The sequence below is a fragment of the Macrotis lagotis genome, chromosome 5, assembly GCF_037893015.1.
Source record: "Macrotis lagotis isolate mMagLag1 chromosome 5, bilby.v1.9.chrom.fasta, whole genome shotgun sequence".
NCBI classification, from domain to species: Eukaryota; Metazoa; Chordata; class Mammalia; order Peramelemorphia; family Peramelidae; genus Macrotis; species Macrotis lagotis.
In genome coordinates, this window is record NC_133662.1 from 233,060,566 (window position 1) to 233,076,155 (window position 15,590).

Here is a 15,590-nt window from a genome sequence, read left to right on the forward strand (position 1 = left end):
TTAAAGGGGATATGTGTGTGTGTGTGTGTGTGTGTGTGTGTGTGTGTGTGTGTGTGTGTGTGTGTATGTAGAATATCTGTCCAATTTGTTCTTCCAGGTTTTTACTGGAATAAAATATAATGAAATCTCCTGAGAGAAGTATAACCTGAATCCTTTCTATTGCACATCTTTGTGACATTTGAGGAAAGAAAGTATTATAGAGTGGCAAGTATAAGTGGAATTTAAACTGTTCCTGACCTCACAGGGTGGATTGAAGTATAATAAAAATGGAAAATTCATTGTCTATAAAAGTATTTTAGAAATATGTGAAAATAATTATATTTTAAAATAATAAATCATTTCTATATCTCTTAAAGGCTTAAAAATAACTTTCAACACAACAATCCTGTTGGTCAGGTAAGACAAATCTCTTTATGCCCACTTTGTGGATTAGAATGTTGAGGTTCATGCAAGGGAAGTGATTTTCCTGATGTCATATAGACTGCAAATGCTGAAGCCATGCTCTTCTGACCCAGCCTTCTTAACTTCAAGTCCAATACTCTTTCAATTCCATTATGCTGACTTTTGTAGTCCTGAACAATTGGTTTTTCTTATAATTGGAAGGTATGGATTCTATTAACTGAATGTGTTACAATGAACTGTTTGCCTCCAGGATTGATATGAACATATAATGACTCCCTGTGTCTTTATGCTAAGTGAGTGGGTGATGGTACACCCTCCCCACCTGCCCTGTGATAATAGCCCAGAGAGTTTTGCTTTCATTCCTTTCTACATTTCCATTCATTTTTGCAGACGTGTTCATCTTTTCTGCATAATTTCTCCAGATCTTTTTGCTGAAGGAGACAGAAACATCATTATTTTTATAATGCAGATGAATGTGATCTTGACATTTTAGAAAGTATGGGCGACATTAGTTAATCAATCCACAATCATTTTTTATGCTCCTACTATGTGTGAAGCACTGAGATGGCCACATCCTTCAAGGACATTTCATGGGGAGACAGTGATATACATATAAACATTTACAAAATAAATGCAAGATATTTTGAAGGGGAGACACTAATAGCTTGGGCTGGGGGGCATCAGAGAAGGTAGGAAAGATTAGGGCTGAAATTTGAACGATAGTCGTTGTTCAGAATGGGTCCTAATAGGATAGAGTGGTGGACTTGGAATCAGGAAGACCTAAATTTAAATCCTGCCTTGCTTACTAGCTGTGATCTGAACAAGCAACCTCATCAAGACCCTTAACATCTCCAAGCCTCAATTTATTTATCTATAAAATGAACATAATAGCATCCACCTCACAAATTTTGTTGAGATGACCAAAGGAATTACCATATGAAAAAATAAAGCAAACTTTAAAATGTTATATAAATACTTCATCATCATCATCAAGATTAGTTAAGGGAAGCTACTCTGGAGCACTGACTCTGGACTGATTCATTAAGTTCTTGCCTTATTTTGGTTCTGCTAATGAGTGGTGGGAGCACTTTCCTTCCCTCCTAGAGCCATAATTGGGTGTGTGGGGACTGTTTGGTGGGGGACCATGCTTCTGAAGAGCCATGGGTATGTGTGCAGGGGCCGTATGGAACCAAAAGCAGATTTTGAGTTTCCTCAAGATCCTGGGTCTTGGAGGCCAGAGACAAGAATGGACCTTAGGTCTTCATCTAGTTGAGTTTCAGCCTCATCTTTCTGTAACCATCAGTAGAGGGAGTAATTCAGAAAAAAAAGAACACATGCCACTGGCAGTTAACTTCTCCCCCCTCCCTGCCTGTGTGTGAAGTTGTGGGGGGAGTTGTGTGGAGGAGCTTCTCATGAGCCATGGCTGCTATTTAGAAACACAAATTGCAGGAAATTTTTCGTCTCCGGGGGAAATTGCATTTGGCAATTTCAATATTTATCGCGCTTTGATGCTTCCGTCTGGTTAAAAAGGGCGGGGGAACTCCAAATGGGCCTCAATGGGAAAATAAGCCTGAGCGGTAGGTGAGTAGAAAATGGAGACAGAAAACATGTGGAAAAATCCAAGGGGGGTAGGATAGCAAAGACTGTTTAAAAATGAAGAAAGCATCTCCTTTTCAAAGTGCTTTGGCATAGGGTTCTGCACACAGCGGGCGATTAATAAATGTTTATAATCGTGGCTATTGAGCCTAGACATCTCTGAGATTAGGCAGCTGAAAGTTAGAAGATGTAGACTATCATGAAGACTGCATTCAGTGTTTTTTGCTGCACCAGGAGCTGTATAGAGAAGTCCATTTCTACTCTCTGCCCTTGTACCATCTGGAGGCAAGGCCATTAAGACTAGAGTCAGGAGACCCAGCTTCAAATCCCAGGTTGGCTAATTTTTACTTATGTGACTTTGGGAAAGTCATAGTAGTTTTCTGGGCCTCAGTTTCCTCATCTGTAAGATGAGGGGGTTTAGCTAGATGGCTTCTGAGTTTCTTTCTGAATCTAGATCTATAAACCAGTCATTCTAAACTGTCTAGGTCTTGATTTCCTCTTCTATAAAATAAGGGGTTGGATTAGATAACCTTAAAGTCTCCTTCAACTCCAGAGCTATGATCCTATGATATTTTCAGACATGGTTAGGACATGCAGAGAGTATAAATATACATATAAATATGGATAATGAGTTACTTATTTCATAGACAAGTCAGGAATAAAGATATTGAGATGGATGGCAGTGAAGAAAAATATTGTAGTGGGACAGAAAAAGAGAATGAGCAATTGCTCATGAAATAGTCTGAGGAACCCTATGTCTAGGAGAGCTTTTGGCTCTCCCTTGGTAAAGCTTGGAAGACTTCCCAGAGGAGGGGTGGGATTTCAAGAGCAGTTGAAATGACTGGAGAAGAGGAGCTTGCCAAGCAGGGTGGGGAGGACATTCCAGACATATGGTGCTGCTTGGATGAAAGCCTGCAGGCAAACGTGGGTTGAGCAGATGAAGGAGGGCTTTGAAGAGGAATGCCAGATCTGTCCTTGAACCCTCCACACTCAGAGACTGACACCTAGATGGGATCAAGACAGTAACTGAAGAGACATGAATGGATGATTTCTCTGAGTTATGAATTCTCAGAAAGTTCTGGCAAAGTGGCATCCATCAATGCAGCCCAGTGATTTAGAAAGGGAAGCGGGAGTCATGAGAGTTGAATGTTGGGGAGAAGGGTAAAAGAGGAGGGGCCCTTCAAGAGGGAAGTGGGTTATATGCTATAAGGGCAAGGAGGTATACTATTTTCCTTCTTTTGACTAAGTGTACAGTCAAGGGCTGGTTGGCCACTCTATGCCAACACCAAGTGTTTCTGGGGAGCTGTGTGTCTTTGGTGATGTTCGGGAATTGAGATTATCACCAGGTTTCTCATTAGCGTTCTGTTCCCCTGCCACTGAGCCAGCTGTTCAAACAATCTTCCTGCTGGTACCAATGGTAGATCATTAATAAACCATCATTGGTATAGGAAAGAGACAGATCTCTATTGAATAACTTGGAACCCTTGAAAAAGTAGGGTTCTCTTGAACCTCAAAGAAAGTGACTGGTATAATGGTACAGTGAAGGGCCTTAAGGCTTTTTCATGTTAGGATGACTTGAATGAATTGAAGAAATTTAGCTTGGAGAAAAGCAGCTTGAAGGAGGACATGAAAGATTTCTTCAAAGTATTTGAAAGCTATCAGGTAAAAAACTTGTTTTGTTTGATCTGAGAGGGAAGAAGTAGAAGCAAGGAGTGGAAGTCGTGAAGAGGCAGATTTCACAAGATCATTGATTTTGAGCTGGAAGGGTCTTTAGAGGTCATTTAGTCTGATCTTTTATTTAACATAGGAGGAAACTGAGGCCTAGAGGGAACAAATGACTCCCCAAAGGTTAAACAGGTATGTTTCAGGGCTCTCATTCAAATAAAATATTTGTGATGCTAAGTCCAGTGCTATTTTCCCTGAAACATGAAAAACTTCCCAATCATTAGCGCTCTCAAAAAGTGGTAGTGGGTTCTCTCTCATTGGAGTTCTCCAATAAAACACTGGAAGATCACTTGTCAGTGGAGAAGCATGTCATATTAGAGAAGAGTTTCTTGCTTAGGTATAGAGTACCTCATGATTTGGTGATTTCTTCCTTCCAATGATTTGTGCTTGATAGAAAGTTCAGAGGATCTGAAAATATCCTCTAGAGGCTTGAAATGGGCTTATAGGCACCTGCTTTGGGACAGGTGTAACTTTTGTAGCAACACTTTGCTAACCATACTGTGGAGAATGTGGGAAAGAATAAAAATTTACTTCCAGTAGTCTATTGGTGGTTTGTAAAGAATGAACATCTACATATTCTGTGGGAGTTGCACTAGAATGAAGAATGAGGATGAAAGATAAGATACTTCTTTAGGTAGGAAGACAAGATTCCTGAACTGAAGGAGAAACCTATAAGCTCTGGATTTGTTTCCTAGATCTTACTCTGTTGAAAATTCATTGACCCTGTGGGGACAGCTGGATGGTGCAGTGGATAGAGCACCGGCCCTGGAGTCAGGAGGACCCGAGTTCAAATGTGACCTCAGATACTTAATAATTGCCTAGCTGTGTGGCCTTGGGCAAGTCACTTATACCTGTTGCCTTAAATAAAAAAATTAAAAAAAATTCACTGATCCTGTCACTCTCTTTCTTTGGGCCTCAATTTCTTCATATATAAAATAAAGGATTCAGCCAGACGACTTCTAAAGGGGCCCCCTCTGACTCTAATGAATTTTGAATTCCATCTATCCTTTAGTTCACTTACTCTGTTCTTTGTATTGGGGATAGTGGAGACGAAAGGACTGAATTGGATCTCCTCTAAGATTCCTTTCAGCTCCAATCTATAGCCAAATTTCTTCTTTGTTGCCTCATTGTGTTGTGAATACGATCCCAATTCTTTGGAGGCAATGTTAAGAGAACCAAAACACTCATGAGTCCAACCATGATGCAAAGAACAATTTTAGGGACAGATTCTATGTGTTGCTCAAGCATCAGCCTAGCTAAATGTAGAGAGGTTTGTCACCAGAAGGCTGACCATCCGTCCAGTAAAACATGGAACAATTCATTTGGAATTGTAACATGGTGTTTGGCACATAATAGATGGTGAATAAATGCTTGTTTATTGATTGATTAATGATTTGTGGTGGGGTCATCAGCAGTAAAGGTTCGATTCCCATTCTTCCTTCTCCCCTGCTCTCAGCATCTCCTGGGTCTCTTGCTTATCTCTTTTAGCCATCCCTCAGTGGTTCCTTTAGCAGCAGGCTAAGTCAAACATGAAACATAATGAGAAAAGTAAATTTATTCTCCCATGTGCTTAACCACAAGATGACAGAAGATTTATTTGCAAGAGTTTTCCCCCTCAAAGGTTACCCTGTACCTACTTTGCACGTATCTTGTATGATGCAGCTATATATATATATATACATATATACATATATATATGTATATATGTATATATGCCATCCCCCTTGTTAAATTGTTTAAGTTGCGGTAAGGCTTTTAAGGAGAATAACACTACTAGGGACTCATGAACTAGTATTAGGAAGATACCCACACATAAGATTATTCCCTGAACCCTGAAAGTAGAGCCAACCTGCCAGTGTGAGTGGAGTTTGGAGAGGTAAGCATAGAGTGGGATTATTATCCCTCGTTCTGGTTATTTGTATACCCCAATGTTCTAGAAGGTAGATGCTTGTTGAGTGATTTTCTAAAAAAAATTCATCACTAATGATTAACACCACGGCTCCATCTCACCTAGTAGAGGTGAATGAAGGTTACCTATAACTTTGTTTTCCAGGAACATTGACATGGTTTATTCACTGTTGCTCTTGCACTATCAAGATAAAGTGGTAGATTGGAAAGATCATTAGACATAGAGTCAGGGAAGCAATGGTTTCAAACCCCATCTCTGATCTTTCCTAATTGTGAGAAAGCTACTTCACCTCTCTGAGTCTCAGCTTCCCATTTGTAAACTGGGAATAGTAAGATTGATATGAGGCTCAAATGAGATAATGTATAGAAAGTGCTTTGTAAATCTTCAAATAGTTATATAAGCATGAATATTTATTATCATGAGAAGCAGGGCATGATGGATAGACAGTTGACAGTTGATCTGGAAAATCTGGGTTTAGCCCTGGGCAAGTCATTTGACCTCTAGATCTTTAAGACTGTAAATTACAGAGAAGGGACAAACCTGTTCTGGTAGAAGGAGTTTCTTCCTTGGAAGTTTCCTATAGCAGTAAAAATCACAGGATGGGGATGGTCCCTATTTCCTATTTATCTATTATTATTGGTTTTGCTCAAGTGACTTATCATTCCTTTTAGGATGAACTTTTTCTCTCTATCTTTAGGGTCTTCCCTGTCTGCCTCCTCCCCTTGCCCCATTTCCAAGGAGCTGGGTTCCCTCTAGGACCATCATTATTAGGGTGAGGCATGGTGGGGAGCTGCTTAGATGCCCCCACATGTAACGAAGGTGGGGTCAAAGAAAGGCTACTCCCTCCTTTGATTTTTCTGTAAGTGTTCATATTTTTAATACCAGAAAATCTCACTCTCCCTGGAACAGAGGTATTTATTTCATGATACATCAGGTTGCCTGTATTATGGAGAAGGCTGAAAGCCAGAAAGAAGCAGTAACACATGAGAGCTGCAATTTTCAAACCTGGTAGGGCCTAGAAATCCTTTGGCTTGGATCCACAGTCTAGCTCCTCCTTTGCCCTTCCGATGTGGAGGTGATGGGCATGGAAGCCAGACCAGGAGAAATAGTTAGCAGCTTCATTATGTGTATCCTTCATGCCCTTACCCCACCCGCCCTGGCAATTGGAGAATTTAATAATCCTTACAGCATTTTATCGTGGTGCTCTGTACAACCCATAATACAGTTACCAAGACTCCCAGGGAGAGGGAATTAAAGGCTGCAGAGAATGAGAGATGGATTCCAGATGAGATTTGAAACGTGGTGGGCTGTCCAGGCAGGGTGGCATGCGGGCAGACAGACAGGCTGGATGTTGCAGGGCAGCCAGTTTCTTGCTTTTGGAGGGGAGTCACAATGAGAGCAGAAGCTTGTTGCTAGGAGACTGGCTGGGGGCCAACGGGGGGCAGGGAGTGGTTCGGCAGGTCTGGATTCTCTGAACCCCAGTATCTACATTTACACCTCAAAATAGTCTCTAGAATTTTGAGTTAAAGAGATTGCCTTTAAAATGGTCATTTTTCTGGAGTGAGATTTTTCATTTGCTTTCCTTTTGTTAGTATTTGCAGTATTAAGGCTGAGGTGGTCAGGAAGCAGTGGGGTATGACCCTGTAGATGGGTGTCTCATGGTCTCCTGGGGCTAAGTGGTCTCCTGTGCTGAGTGTTCTCCTAACTCTTCCCCTGACTATCTGGGTTGCTTGGGCTAAGTCACATCCCTCCTTTAACCCTCAGTTTTCTCAATTGTTCAATAAAGAATGCAATAATCTCTTGAGTCCCTTTCAGCTCTAAATCCTATGACACTTAGGGAAATATGTTAAACACGATTGTACATATACAACTTTTACCAGATTGTTCACTGCCATTGGGAGGGGGGGGGGAAGGGAGGGTGGTAGAAAATATATGGAACTCATAAACTTGCAAATGGATGAATGTTGAAAACTACCTTTGCGTGTCATTGGAAAACATAAAATGAAAAAATTTAAATCCTATGACAATGTGTCACATCCTTTCATTGGGACTTAGTTTCCTTATGTGTCAAAAAACAGGATTGAAGAAGCAGTAGTAAAAAAGACTGGATTTTTCTGCTAGAGGACCTGAGTTCAAACACTGGATCTTCTATTTGCTACTTGGGTGATCTTGGGCAAATCATTTTAACTCTGTGACTCAACTATTTCATTTTTTAAAATGAAGAGATTTTGGTAGATTATTTCAAAGATTCTTTTCAACCTTAATATGTTATGAATTTTTTTCCTACTACAGTGTCCAGGACACTGGAACCACATGAGACTATAGACCAGGAAATTGAGGTTCAGCAAGGCTATCAGATAGTCAACCAACACTTATCAGTCGACTTCCACCTGATGGCCATTGAGCTAGCTACTTGGGACAAAAGGAAACTAGCAAAGCAACACTGTACCTGGACCACCTTCACACCATGATGTTTTTTCCAACCTCTTAAAGAAGACTTCTAGTGAATGAGAACCCCCTGTCTCCCTACACAGTCTATTCCACTCTTATTAAGAAGTTTTTCCTCACCTCAAACTTAAATTTATTTCTTTGTAACTCTTTTCTGTGGCCAGGCCGAATAAAAGTAAATAAAATCAATCCCTCTTATACCCTTTCAACACTTAGAGAGCTATCACCTCTCTCCCCTCAATGCAAATCTCTTCTTCTTTAGGCTAAACATCCCCAGTTTTTTCCACCAAAACTCATTATGATATGGACTCAAGAGTCTGGATACTTTCCAGCTTATCATTTCCTTTCTTGAGGTGCTCTGGACTGAACACAATTCTTCAGGTGTGCTCTGACTAGGACAGAGCTAGAACTATTACCTCTTTATTCTTGGACACTTCCCTTCTCTTAAAGCATCCTCAGGTCAGTCTACCCTTCCCCAAGTCTCATGACTTTTCTGTTAGCCATATTTGGTGGGGACTCAAAGCCTGTAGTCCATAGACTTGTATTTTTAATCGTCTCATAACTGTATTCCAATATAATTGGTTTTCTTTGTAATCCAATTTATTTTATTTTGTGCATTTAAAAGCTTTTTCTTAAGAAGGGGGCCATAGACTTTACCAGGCTGTGCCAAATGGGTCCAGGACAAAAGAAAGATAAGCATCCCTGGTGTGTGGATTACCCATGATGAATTTTAAAATCCTACTGCAAAAATAGGAAAGATCATGAGTTCCAAGACCTGAAGAATCATTTTATTTTCGATTACCCATGAATTGGAGTTATCTGTGCACCCAGCTCCCATTTCATTAGTATGAATCCAGGGCAGACTGTGAAGGCATGTCAAGAGCTTGGGTTCTCTCCACGCTTCGAAAGCGTCTGTTAGCAACATTCCAGGTTTGTGTTGGAACATGCCTCTCTGCAGTAGACATAGTCCAATTAAGCGGAACTGTGGCGAGGATAATAGCTTTATGGAAATGGAGCTGGCAGGCGGGGGTGGATAGCTGAGAAGCTTGCATCTTCATGGATTCCTAGATTGTGAGAGACTTTCCTAGTGTCTTCCCTTAGGGACTGGGGCAGGTTGTGGGGCTCTTTTCCATTGGTTTTAGTTCTGCAACCCACTGGGCGGTCAGTGGGCATAGTACCATTTTACACCCTGTTAGTTCTCTTCTCTCTCTTCTAATCCCTGCCCAACTAACTGTATCTGCATTGAATGAGTGGAACAAGGTTTTAAAAATTTTTTAATAACCGAATTCAATATAATTGGTGTCTTCTGTATTCCTCTGCATTTTATTTTGTGCATTTAAAACCATTCTTCTGGGAAGGGGTCCATAGGCTTCACCAGACTGCTAGCTGAGTCTGTGACACAAAAGAACTCCTTTAGTGAAGGAGAAAAAAGTATTTGATTTTTGGAGTTGAAAGATCTGGGTTCAAATGTGTTGCAGAGTAAGTCACTTAAAACAATAAATTAAAACAAATGGCAACTGTTTATTGAGTATCTACTACAAAGGACGGTGTCAAATGTTCAGGGAAACCAAAAGACAGAAATGAAATATAGTTTCTGCTCTGAGAGGCCTTAAATTCTACAGCTGGGGATAGAACTTTAAAAATTAACAATACTTATTGTTAATAGAAGCAGTATATTTTAGTGAGAAGAGAGAAAGATGGGAATACAAAAAACAAGAAAACAACATGATACCTACTCTCCAGGAGTTTATATTCTATTGGGGAAGGAAAAAAAGGATAATTGAAGAGGGGGGAAGAAGGGTACCTCTGTGGGGGCTCAGCAGCCATTGTATGGTGGAGGTTGGGCAAACCAGAGAATGAGCCAGAAGTGGAAAATGGAGCTAGGTTCAAATCTAACTGATACTTCCTGTGGAATTTGAACAGGTCACTAAAAGTCTCTGGGGCTTAATTTCCTCATCTACATAGTTGGGGGAGTTGAATTTTTAACCTTGTTTGTGTGATGGAATCCTCTGGCAGTCCCCATAGTTGGGGTTTACCTTTTAGACAGGTGGTCTCTGAAACTCTTAGAAAAAATGTTTTAAAATACATAAAATATACAAATCAATTATATTAAAATATAAGTTATGAAAACTTATCTTTACCTGGGGCCCAGGTAAAGACCCTCAGGATTAGATAATCATTTTGGATCTGTCATTTCCAAATTTATGATACTATGATTTTTTTTGGCAAATCATGAAGCAAGACATTTGCTTAATGTGCTGAAACTTAATGATTGGGGGAATCAGGAAAGGCTTCCTGGAGGAGGTGTCAACTCAGTTAAGCCTTGAAGAAAGGCAGAGATTCTAAGCAGTAGATATGTAGAAGGAGTACCCTTCAGAAATGGGAGCCAAAAGTGTGAATATACCAAGGAAGAAGAGGGATTGTTGAGTTTTGGGGGAAAGTATCCCAGTTTGGCTCAAAAATGGAGTTTCTGAAGAAGAGTAGTTGAAATGAGGTTGGAAATGTAAATAGACACTTGATTGTGACTACCCTTTAATACTAGGAATTTACATTTTTTCCCCTTGAAGGGACCTACTGAAAATTTCTGAGTGGAGTCAGACCTCACATGAAGATCATTTTGTCAGTTTTATAAAGGGATGAATCAGAAAGGGAGAGAGATTTAGAAGCAAGGTGACCAAGATGTTATTTCAGTAGTCCAGGTGAATGGTGATGAGGGTGTCAATTGATCATATCAGAAGAGAGGAGAAAGATGAAGATGATTTGGAAATACAATGGATAAGACTTGATAGTTAATTGAATATATGGGATGAGAAATAACAAAGAAAGAAGGATGACTGAAGTTATGAGCCTGGGTGATAGACAATTGTGGTGATCCCAAGAGAAATGTAAAAGTTTGAAGGAGGGAGGTTTGCATATGAAATGGGGAGGAGTGAGAAGATAAATTAGTTTGTGTTGGAAATGAGATGTCTCTGAAATATCCAGGAGATATCTACTAGGCAGCTGGCAATATAGAAATGAAGTCCAGGAGAACGTGTAACTGGGAGACAGAAAGAATTTGCTGCTAAAGAAAGGAAGGTACACAGCTTCTCCTAGAAGAATTGGTTTTCCTTGTTTATCTGAAGGAAACAAGAAACAGAATTTCATGGGGCATTTGGTATCTTGGATTGCCATGTACATGATAAGTATTTTTAAAAACATCATCATGAATGTAATTGTGGCTTATGCATCAACCTCTATTGTGGATGATGAAGAGGTAGAGAAATTTCATGAAGAACTCACTAAGGCCCTCCAAATGACATCAACATGTGCTGTGATGCTTGGTGACCTCAATGGAGGATGAGAATAGGTGAGGATAGTGAAAAATATCTTATAATACATGGTCTGGGGTTAAGAGACACAAAGAGTTGTGGACAACTTTAAGATTCAAGCCTTTATATCATGAATGCTTTCTTTGAGAAAAAAATCAGAAGGCACTGCATGTAATGAGATTGGAATAACATCAGCAAAAAGAAGAAATTTATTATACTTTAACAGGTGGGATATAACTAATTACTGGATTTCATGATAAGAACTGAATAATATCACAAAAAGAAAATTATTTTAGCAGATAGGAAGCAACTAATTATTAAGATGACTGACTTAAAGATGAACATTAATTCAAAGCTAGAAGAAAGAACAAGAAAGAGATATGGTAGGCAATCAAAACAATATTCTTTTTGGTATTGTATGGCTATGAATCTTGGAACACTAGAGACTCCAAAGAATGGAATTTGAGAATATCCCAAAGGGCAATGGAGGGGTGAATAGTAGAAACATATCACAAACATATAATTATGAAAAGGTGATGTGAATAATGTCAGCAGAGAAATGGATGATTGAACAAAAATATAGACTGTTCACATGATAAGAACCAGGAATATTGGATGAACTGCCCATATTCTTGGGCCATTATACAATAACAATATTAAAAGACAAACGGCTTTGAAAGACTTAACCTACATCATTGTAATGACCAACCATGATTTTCCAGAGGGCCAAAAATGAAGGACACTACCCCCAGTGCATTGAATGCATTTTTTTTTTAGTTTTTTGCAAGGCAAATGGGGTTAAGTGGCTTGCCCAAGGCCATACAGCTATGTAATTATTAAGTGTCTGAGACTGGATTTGAACCCAGGTACTCCTGACTCCAGGGCCGGTCCTTTATCCGCTATGCCACCTAGCTGCCCCTGAATGCATTTCTTGTGGTGAATTGTTGGATGATGTGAACAAAGGTCAGACAGAATGGGTAGGGGTAGATGGGTTGCAATTAGCTTTGTTGATAGAAATTTCCATTCTGCTAAGGCCACAGATTTGAATATACACACTTGGAAGTCAGCTGGGTAGAGAAGATGCTTGAACCCAATGGAGCATCTATGATTACCAATGGAAAAATGTAGAGAGAAAGAGAAGGGTACCCAGGTCAGAGTTCTCCTAGGCAAGAAGGATTCTAGCTGATTTTGGGAAGACCTTTATGACAGGGAGATGTGTTTCTGATAGGAAATTGGGGTGATGGGAAGAACTGAGTAGGAGGATAAAGAAACAAATGAGTCAATTCCTCTAAATAGATCTGAATGTGGAAGTATCTTCAGAAATGTGTCTCTAAAGAGATGTCTTTTCAGAGGATCATAGAACTGGAAGCGACCTCAGAGGGCATCTAAATTAGCCTCCTCAATGTATGGTTAGGGAAATTGAAGCCCATTTGTGTTAAGTGACTTTCCCCAAGGACACACAGATAATAAGCATCCTATCACCTTCTGGTAAGCAAAGCAAAACAGAATCTTTCTGGCAAAAAAGGGTAAGGGATAAGCTGGTTAATATTCAGGATTTCTTTCTGTTCTCAAGGAGCCTAGTTTTCTTGCCTGGTAGACTATTTTCCTACCTGTCACACAATGTATACACATATCATTATTCATGAAATAATCTATTTTTAGGTGATGCATTTATAGTTTGATGAAATTTATAGATTGGACTCAATTCCAGCCACCGTCGCTTAGTACCTGTAGGACCCCTGGACAAATCAATTAATTTCCCAGCCTTAGTTTCCTTTTCTGTAAAATAGGGACAATAGTACCTATCTCAGAGGATTGTTGTGAGGATCAAATAAGATAGTAGCTTTTTGAAGTGTGTGTAGGGAAAAGGAGAATGCACACCTAGAAGCCAGGGTTTTAATTATTTTGAATATTCAGGAAGTCTATTCCCTGTTTTTGGGAAAAGAGAAATAGAGGGATACAGGGTCCATGTCCTACTGAAGTTAAATCTCTGTCCACAGAGAAATGAAGATTAGAACTATCTTCTCATCTTTTTTTTACCTGAAGACTCTTCAACCTGCCCCCCGCCCCCAATCCTTCCATCTCTCTCCACCATTGACTCATGGGGCAGGTAGAGACTGAGGACTGGGGGAAGAGGGAATGTATAGTGCTGGGGGTTAGCCTGAGGTTTATAGCATGTAAAGCTACAAGAGACCTTAGAGATAATTTGGTTCAATTTTTTCATCACAGACAAGGAAAAATATGGATTTAAGCTGAGATCTTTTGACTCCAGGGCCAGTGCCAGTGCCAGTGGCTGGCAGATAATAAGGGAAGGCACTTAATAAGTGCTGATTGGATGACTGTTGGATTATAGAAAGATTGAGAATTTGTGGACTGGAAAGGGTGGGAATGAAGAATGATTGCAAGGTAATGCATATGTGGTACTGAGCCTGTTTTTTTTCTTTTGAGAAAGGCAATGTAGAATAGTGGAAAGTGCACTGAATGTGGAATTAGATCCAATCTTGACAGCTGCTTACCGTCTATGTGACCCTAGGCAAACCACTTAACCTAAGTTTCCCTTTCTGCAAAATGAGGAGACTAATTGATCCTTAATTTCTCTTGCACCTCTCAATAGTAGGAGCATGAGTCAGGACTGGATTCATTCTTCACCTCATTTGAATTTGCCATCAAATACTGAAACATAGGAGCCTTATTTTCCACCTGAGAATTCTCAGACTTTTTTAGAGAAAGTCACCTACTCTCCAGTAGCCTATGGGGGGCAGTCTTGCCCCATGGACTCACTGTTGAGTAAGACATATCATGACTATTTGGGAAGAAATAAGTGTGGATTTGTGGTAATGAGAACAAGGGGTGCTTGGCAGGCCATGACACAGAAAAGGAGGAATGGTATGATTGAGGCCAGGATAGATCTAGGGCTTCTAGAGACTGAAGCATGGTCATTTGTCCTTTAGTCCATCCAGGAGATGGGGACATGAGTCATTTTCCTCTGAGCTTCCAATCATCCTATAGAAATTTCTGATTATATTTTCATAGCTTAATCTTGTCTTCTCATCACTCAAAGTCCCAAGGATTTTTCCTACCCCATGCACTTATCCCAGGACTGGAGTCAAGTTGGAGATCATGAACTAGAAAGGACCTTACGAATCATTGAATCCAACACCTTCAATTTATAGACAAGAAAACAGAGGCTTGGATTGATTTAGTGTATTGGCTCAGGATCACAAAACTAGTGAATATCTGAGGTTGGATTTGAATCCAGCTCTTCCTGACTCTAAGTCACCTGCTTCCCTGTCTCCAGGGCACCATACATGGCCTCATGAAATCCTAGAATGGAACCATTTGAACCAGGGAGTTGAAGGAAACAGAAAGGGTCCAGTTATTGGGGAAAGGGAAGATGGAAGATGATAGGATCACAGGATCTTAGAGGCAGAAGAGATCTTAGAAAACAAATGACTATAAGTCAGTCTTATTTTAGAGATGAAGGAAACTAAGGCCCAAAGAGGTTAAGTCACTTGCCCATAGTCATACAGGTAACAAGTGACAGAGCCAGGATTCAAACCTAAGTCTTTGGACTTCAGATCTCTTTCCATTGCATAACAACTCTAGGAACAAGGACTGCTTTCAGCTAGGACCTGCTAAGGCTATAAATTTCAAGATTTTATTCTTAAATATAATTGGAGGAAATGATTTAAGCTGATCCAACCAGAGCCAAAAAGGGGCTCTCAGGATCCAGCTGCCCTCTGCCTTTACTGATAAATTGAAAGAAAACAGGAATAAACTTGAAAATGAAAGATTTAGGTTGGCTATTAGGTTCAGATCAGTAATTAGCAATTAGATTTTTGGGACAAGAGCATCCAAAAATGAATTGGAGGTTAAATGGAGAAGGGGCGTCAAAAAGAAGGGAGAGAAAGGTGGAGAAGATGGGAGGGGGAAAGGAAGGGAGAGAGAGCAAGAGAGAGAGAGAATCATTTCTTAGGACACAAAACCTTACGTGAGGTAGACAGAGAACCCCAAGACAGGCATACCATTGAAGCTGTTACTGGGATGTCATTGGGAGAGAAAGGAGCTGGGCCAAGAAGTTCTTACCTAGAATGTGGCTATCGGGAGAGAAAGTGGCCATCTAATAATTTCCTATTTTCACTAGCTTGGTTGTTGGCACCAAGGCTCTACATTTTGGTGTTCTGGCACAGGGGTCTGACTGC

The 15,590-nt window shown here is 40.1% G+C and overlaps 1 long non-coding RNA gene across 1 annotated transcript; it reads right to left on the bottom strand.

The window, feature by feature from the left end:
• Nucleotides 1–5,078: 5,078 nt before the first annotated feature.
• Nucleotides 5,079–6,968, bottom strand: LOC141490129 (uncharacterized). The gene is made up of 2 exons (XR_012469064.1): nt 6,819–6,968; nt 5,079–5,241 (listed from the first exon to the last, which is right to left on the bottom strand). It is a non-coding gene; the product is annotated as an uncharacterized LOC141490129 (long non-coding RNA).
• Nucleotides 6,969–15,590: the final 8,622 nt, after the last annotated feature.